The sequence below is a fragment of the Nannospalax galili genome, unplaced genomic scaffold, assembly GCF_000622305.1.
Source record: "Nannospalax galili isolate Female #2095 unplaced genomic scaffold, S.galili_v1.0 scaffold475, whole genome shotgun sequence".
In the NCBI taxonomy this organism is placed as follows: Eukaryota; Metazoa; Chordata; class Mammalia; order Rodentia; family Spalacidae; genus Nannospalax; species Nannospalax galili.
The window spans coordinates 25,999-32,885 of record NW_008339435.1 but is presented as its reverse complement, the minus strand read 5'-3'; positions in this window follow the sequence as shown (position 1 = coordinate 32,885).

Here is a 6,887-nt window from a genome sequence, read left to right as displayed (position 1 = left end):
ATAATCTTTGCTTGAGTGGTCTAGTTCATCCACTTTATCTTCCAGTCTTGATACTCTGTTTTCCATTTCGTTCATCCTATTGGTGAGGCTCTCTCCTGTTGTTTCTAATTGTCTTACTGAGTGTTTCACTTCCTTCTTCATTTCAGCCTAAGTATTCTTCAATATATTTGAAATCTTTTCTCAATCCATTCAGAAGTTTAGCCCTATCTTCCTTCAATTTTTTTATTTCTTTTTTCTGTGTGTTCTTTAAATTCACTGAAATCTTTTATTATGTTTATAATTGTTCTTTTGAGTTCCATGTCCTGCATTATCTCTAGGGGGTTCTCATTGTACTCCTCTAGAAGACTATTGGTATTTGGTGGAGATACGTTATTTTCACGTTATTTTTTCTCTGTGATTTTCACATGTGAATTTCTTTTATAGTTTCTGATTCTTGTGTGAGACTCAAGCCTTCAAGTTTAGGTCTGCTTCTTTTTGTGAACTTTATGTGTCTTTGTGGTTTACTTTTTGGGCATGAGAAGCTGGTTCCTCTAAGCTTCTGGTTCTCTCTTTTGATTTTATACTGGAATGGCCAGCTTGCTTTTGTCTTCAGGAGTTCCCACAGAGGCCCAAGTCAGATGAAGATCAGATGCTCTCAGGCTTCCTCCTAAGGTCTGGATCCCTCTAGGACAGATTTTGGCCTCAGGAATTTGGGGGTTGGACTTGCCTGGGAGCCGGGCCCAAGAAAGTTGTTGGTCTACGGCAGCTGGTGGCTGTGCCACCCAGAGATGCAAAGGAAGCTGGGGGCCGGAAGCAGCCCCAAGGGTTCCTGGGCACTGCACTGAGGAGCTGGGTTGGTCTGGATGCAAAGGGTCAGGAAGAGGAAAGGTCAGCCCCGGCATCCAGGAAAGAGGCTTGTGGGTTGTGCAGGCCCAGGGAAGTAAAGGGAGGTGAGGGCAGGGCCAGGCCCAGAGCAGCACCACCATTTTTCACCAACGTCAAGTAGCTACACAGAAGTTAGTGAATCCTTTTAGGCTTCTTGTCTTCATGAATGTTCTGCTTATTTCTAGAGCTGAGAGACTCTACTGGTTCTCCTTCCCATTGGCAGTGAGAATCATGCTTCTGTAGGAGACAGCAGGCTGCTAGTGACCTTTTTAATAAGAATTGGTTGAACTCCAAGACTTTGTTCAGTTACTATCTGGTTTTTCCCATGTGATCAACATCTTTCCAAGTGTTCCAAGGCACTTGTCCCAGAGGACAGTGCTGAGGTGGAATGGAAAGAGCTCTGCATTGTGCCTAGGTAGAGCTAAACAAATGCCTCCTTTCCCTTGTCCCTCATCCTCTCCTCTCTCCAGGATCCTGATGTGATAACTACTATTAATTACACTAGCATCTTGTGGGGTCCATAGAAAAACTTTATTTATTTATTTAAAAAAAAAAACCACAGTGTCAGGCAGAAGAACCCTCCCTTCAAATTGCTGGTCAGGGTAGTCCAAGAGATCCTAAAAATAACAAAGGCTATAGCCACAGCTCTTGATTGCCTCCCAGAACTTCAAGGTAAGAACATATTGGTGAAGACAATCCATACTTCAGACACAGACTTGGAGCAATTGAGCTGGTACTGACCTGGAACCTTCCTCCCTGAAGACCAGCTGTCATGGTATCAGTGGATACTATGCAAGCTGCCAAACAAGAAAACCAATCAATGGTCCTACCCAGATGTAAAGCCTAATAAACAACAATGACTAGCCTAGAAAACTATCTCTATTGGTGCAGTAATGGCACATTTATCTTGGGGTAATCAACAGTTGTATAGTTGAAATTAAGGCCTGCCCAATGGGAGGGAACTTATATGTGGTACTATAAATACAGCCAAATACTCATGGCTGGAGAGCTCATAGATCCTACAGAAAAATCTACTTTTGCCACATCCTTAGAACCAACATAATTTCTTACTGTATTCTAAATATGTATCCTCATATTTACAGACAAGTGTACTTCTCATCCTTCATCAAAGAAGTTTCTTTTTACAACAGATGGAGACTAATAGAATTCCACAATTGGTAAAATGCAGAGAATACGTGTTTCTGAGAAGCTTAGTCCTAAGTGACACGTCTTCAGTGAAACACACATAAGATGAGTGCATCTCTCAACTCTCACCAGAAGTTTCCTTATGCGCAGATGGTGATTAACACAGAAACCCACAATTGGCCAGTGTACAGAAAACAAGAGGCTGCAGAGTGCTTATCTCTGAATAGGACACCTGTTTGAAACTTCTGCCTCCTAAGGCTCAGGGATTTTTGTGGAAGAGGGGACAGAAATATTTTAAGAGCCAGAGGTAGTAGATGACCACAAGGAAAAAGGTCTTCAGACAGGTGGTCAGTTACTCATATGAACTCACAGCAATGCTGACAGCATGCACAAGTCCCATACAGGCTCAAATTAGACAAACTCCTAGCTTAGACTTGGGGAAGTGGGTAAGAAATCCCAATCTGACCTAAGGAACCTTTGGCAACTGATGGCTGCTTGATGAGGAAGAGACAGACACTTACAGGGATGGTACTCTTGGTAAATAAGCCAGACTTCAGTGGATGAACCCATACTGAAGAACAGTTTGGGACACCAATCAGACTCTTTAGACTGATATATATATATATAATCTCATATATATATATATGAGAATACATTATATTGGGTGCAGGACAACAAGGGGAGATGTGGATAGGGGAGAGGATCTATCAAATTATATTTTATGAAAATTTCAAAAATTCAATATAAATTATATAAATTAAAAGACATTGCCTATGAGACCCCTACATAGTTATATTATAAATATAATGAAATAAAATAGCAACAAGCAATCAAAATATTTATTTATTTGTAAATTTTTATTGGCTTTTGTGCATTTCAAACAGATCACCTTAATCATCTTTTTTTTTCACCTTAATCATCTTTCTATCCCCTTTCCCCCTTCCCCATTGGCACCCTCCCATAACCTCCCACTGGAATTCATGCATTCTGTCACTGTTAAGGCCTATCGAGTCAAGTTAGTATCCCCAGATGTCCCTCAGTTCAAGTTTACCCACCGAGATCTAGTCAGCCTATCTAGGGTCACTCCTTTTTTAATTAACTGACTAGAATTTTTATTTATTTATTTATTTTTGTCTTTTTGAGACAGGGTTTCCCTGTAGCCCCAGCTGACCTGGAACTCACTATATAGAACAGGCTGGCCTCAAACTCACAGAGAGCTGCCTCTGCCTCCAGTGTACTGGGATTAAAGGCATGCACCACCACTCCCAGCTAGAGTCCCTATTTTTAAGAAGCTCAGCTTTTCCTTACCCAGCAGTAATCAGCTGCCAATAGTTCTTTGACTAAGATTGAGGTCTGCTTCCCATTTCCACAGTTCTGTGCTGGGTTTTTGTCTGTTTGAGTTTGCATGGGTCTTGTGCATGCTGACACCATTGCTGTAGGTTCATATGAGCAAGGTCTTAGGAGCCTGTAGGACTATTTCCATATGGTCTTCCATATGGTACACTTCCATATGCACCTCCTCCCTGGCCCTTACAATCTTTCTTCCCCCCACCCCCTTCCACAATAGTTCCTGAGCCTGGATGGGTGGAGTTTTATATAAGAGTCCTGTCCAAAGACCCACATTCTGCAGATTCTTACTCCCTATACTTTGGCCATTTGTGACCTTTTGTGTTCATAGCCCTCTGTTGCATGAAGGGAGCTTCACTGATGAGAGTTGAGCGATGTATTAGTGTTCTCTTTACTCCTCATTCTATAGTCTATGAATCTTAGGTGTAGAGGTTGCATTGCAGGTGTGCCACTTTGGTTTCGGCAATTCACAATCTCTGTGTATGACCAGTTGTGCTAATAATCTTCATCTATTGCCAAAGAAGATTCTTTGATGAGTGGTGACTAGGATACTTGTCTGTATATAGAAGGATCCATATTTTGCACATATTACTAAATTACATTTGTCTAGAAATGTGACAACCTTGGGGTTTTCTATAAGGTTTATGACCTCTCCAGCCTTGTGTATTTGTCTATGTTTACAGAACCACATCTGAGTTTCCTTCCATTGAGTGGACTTTAAGTCCAATTAGGTAGCTGTTGATTACCCCCAAGATAAAAGTGCCACTACTTCCCCAATATAGTTTGCTCTGCTGGTCATTGATGTGGTTATTAGGCTTTAGAGCTGGGGTTGGACCATTCATTGGTGTTTTCTCAGCACTCGGGAGGCAGAGGCAGGCAGATCTCTGAGTTCGAGGCCAGCTTGGTCTGCATAGCAAGTTCTAGGCCAGCTGGGGTTACAAAAGACCCTGTCTCAAACTAGGCAAAACAAAACAAAATAAAAAACAAAAAAGGAGTGGAGATAGTGAACAACCTTGTCTGGTTCTTGATTTTAATGGAAATTCTTCCAGTTTTTCTCCATTTAGAATGATGTGGGTTTGTTATAGTTTTAATTATTTTGAAGTATGTGCCTTCCAGTCCAGTTCCTTCTAGGACTTTTAATATAAATGTATGTTGAATTTTGTCAAAGGCCTTTTCTGCATCTATAGAGATGATCATGTGATTTTTGTCTTTGAGTCCATTTATATGATTTATGACATTTATTGATTTACGTATATTGAACCATCTCTGAGTCTCTGATTTATTAATTTTTATTTTAAATGTATGAGTATTTTACATGCATGTATATAAGTGCACCTGTGCTGTGCAATTCTTGCTGAGGCTATAAGAGAGCATCAGAGTCCCTGGAGCTGGAGTTACAGATGGTTGTTAGACTCCATGTGGGTGTTGGGAACCACCCCCAAGTCCTCTGGAAGAGCAGCCAGTGCTCTTAACTGCTGAGCCACCTCTCCAGCCCTGAGAACTTTATTTTTGAGTCTTTCTTTTTTCATTTCAACTCATTAATTATTAGTTATTGTTATTATCATTGTATGTATGCACTTGTGTGGTATGGTGTCAATGTGGAGGTCAGAGAACGTCTTTTGGGAGTCAGTTCTCTTTCCATCATGGCTTTTAAGGATCAAACTCAGGTCATCAGGCTTGTATGGTAAGTGCTTTTACCCACTGAGCAACCTTACCAACTAATAGGGCTTTTAAAGAGTTTTTTAGAAGAAAAAGGAAAAAATTCTACTCTCAGCATCACTTACAACAGAAAATACCAGAACAACATTCATAACAGTGTTTGGCATGGTCTTCTCTGTGATAGTTTACATCTATACACACAAATGTATACATAGCTTAGGAATGCTGTTGTTCAGTCATCCTCTCAAAAAAATCTTTTTATACTTGGGAATTCACACAGTTTAAAGTTAAAATGAGAGGTATGACAATTAAATCTGGCACTACTCACTTATCACCTACACACCTCCATATGAAAGCAAACCTAGTTTTGTGTAGTGTGGGTGTGTTGCAGAGTAAGTGAGGGGTGTAGCTCTCTAGGTTTCAAGAGTATTGGTTTTCTACATGTCTCTCATTTGTCTATAGAAGGTAACATTGACGATTGTTCACTATGACTGCTGAAGGGTTCCTGCCCAGGGTTTGTCAGTAAGAAGTTGAAGAAGAAACCTTACAGCTAACCTTAATAACGTAGACATGGAGGAAAAATAGGCAGAGGTGGGGGTAGGGGTGAGAACTCTGTTCATGATGATGTTGTTTCAAAAGCAGAGTTTTGATACCAATATGCCCTTTCCCAGTAGCATATCAGCAGATTTCTCCTGCAAAATGCCTGAAATTTTCTCAAGTAGCCTCTGCCACTGCATCAATCTGTGCAGGAGCAGAATGTTTATTGTGCAGCATGTTCAAGTGAGGACCATGGGCTTCCTCTTTCTAAAATTGTTTTGATGGGAGGCCTGCAGAAATAGCTAGTTGGTGTAGGGTTTTTCATTCTCTCTCACACATGCCCACTTAAAGGTGACCGACAATTCTGCAGGTGGGGTGGAAACACTGACATAAGTTGTTTTTATAGAGTTCTAGGAACACTGGTTACTATCAGGCCTTGGAGATGGGCCAAGGGCAGGATGGACAGGAGAAACTAAGTCAGGAAGAGATTAACAAAGATAGCACTTTATGTGTGAAAATTCTAGATGTAATGTGTTTTAGTATTGAACACATAGCAAGAGGCTGAATTAAGCTTCTAATTTCAAGAAAGCTTTCTCAGTTCACCCTGATTTTCCCAAGACCCCCACGTAAGGTTTCATGACAATGTTCCCAGCATCATCATTTGCTCAGACTTTGTCCTTACCTCCTTTCATTCTAATTAGCAACGTGTCCAGCCTTCTTGTTCCATTCCCAGCTAACATGAAAAATAGGCGAGATAATGAGACCTGACTGAACAGAGCAGGCAAAATATGTGTATTTAAAATTTTTCATTACATTTCATTTGGTTTTTATTCTCTCTCTCTCTCTCTCTCTCTCTCTCTCTCTCTCTCTCTCTGTGTGTGTGTGTGTGTGTGTGTGTGTGTGTGTGTATACATCTGCCACAGCATGTCTGTAGACTGGAGGTCAGAGGACAACTTGTTGAGTCGACTCTCTTCTACCACATGGGTGCCAGAATCTAACTCAAATAGTCAGGCTTGGCAGCAGGTGCCTTTACCCATTGAGCCATATTGCTGGTTCAAAATATGTGTATTTTGCATCCATATTGGAGATATAGTGGTGAGCACAGCTGCCTTCCAAAATATGTGTATTTCAATAGGGCACTTTTGAGCTCTACTGCCCTATCCCACTTAGAGTTGGTTTTGTAACTTGCTACACCATTGACTAAAAAGTTACCAATTGAAAAAGATGGAAGCAGAAATACAAATTTTATGATTTATTCCTACTACATGGAAACCTCTACTAACTACAATGGTGATATCAGAAACTTGGTTCAATGATGACTTTATTTATGCAAA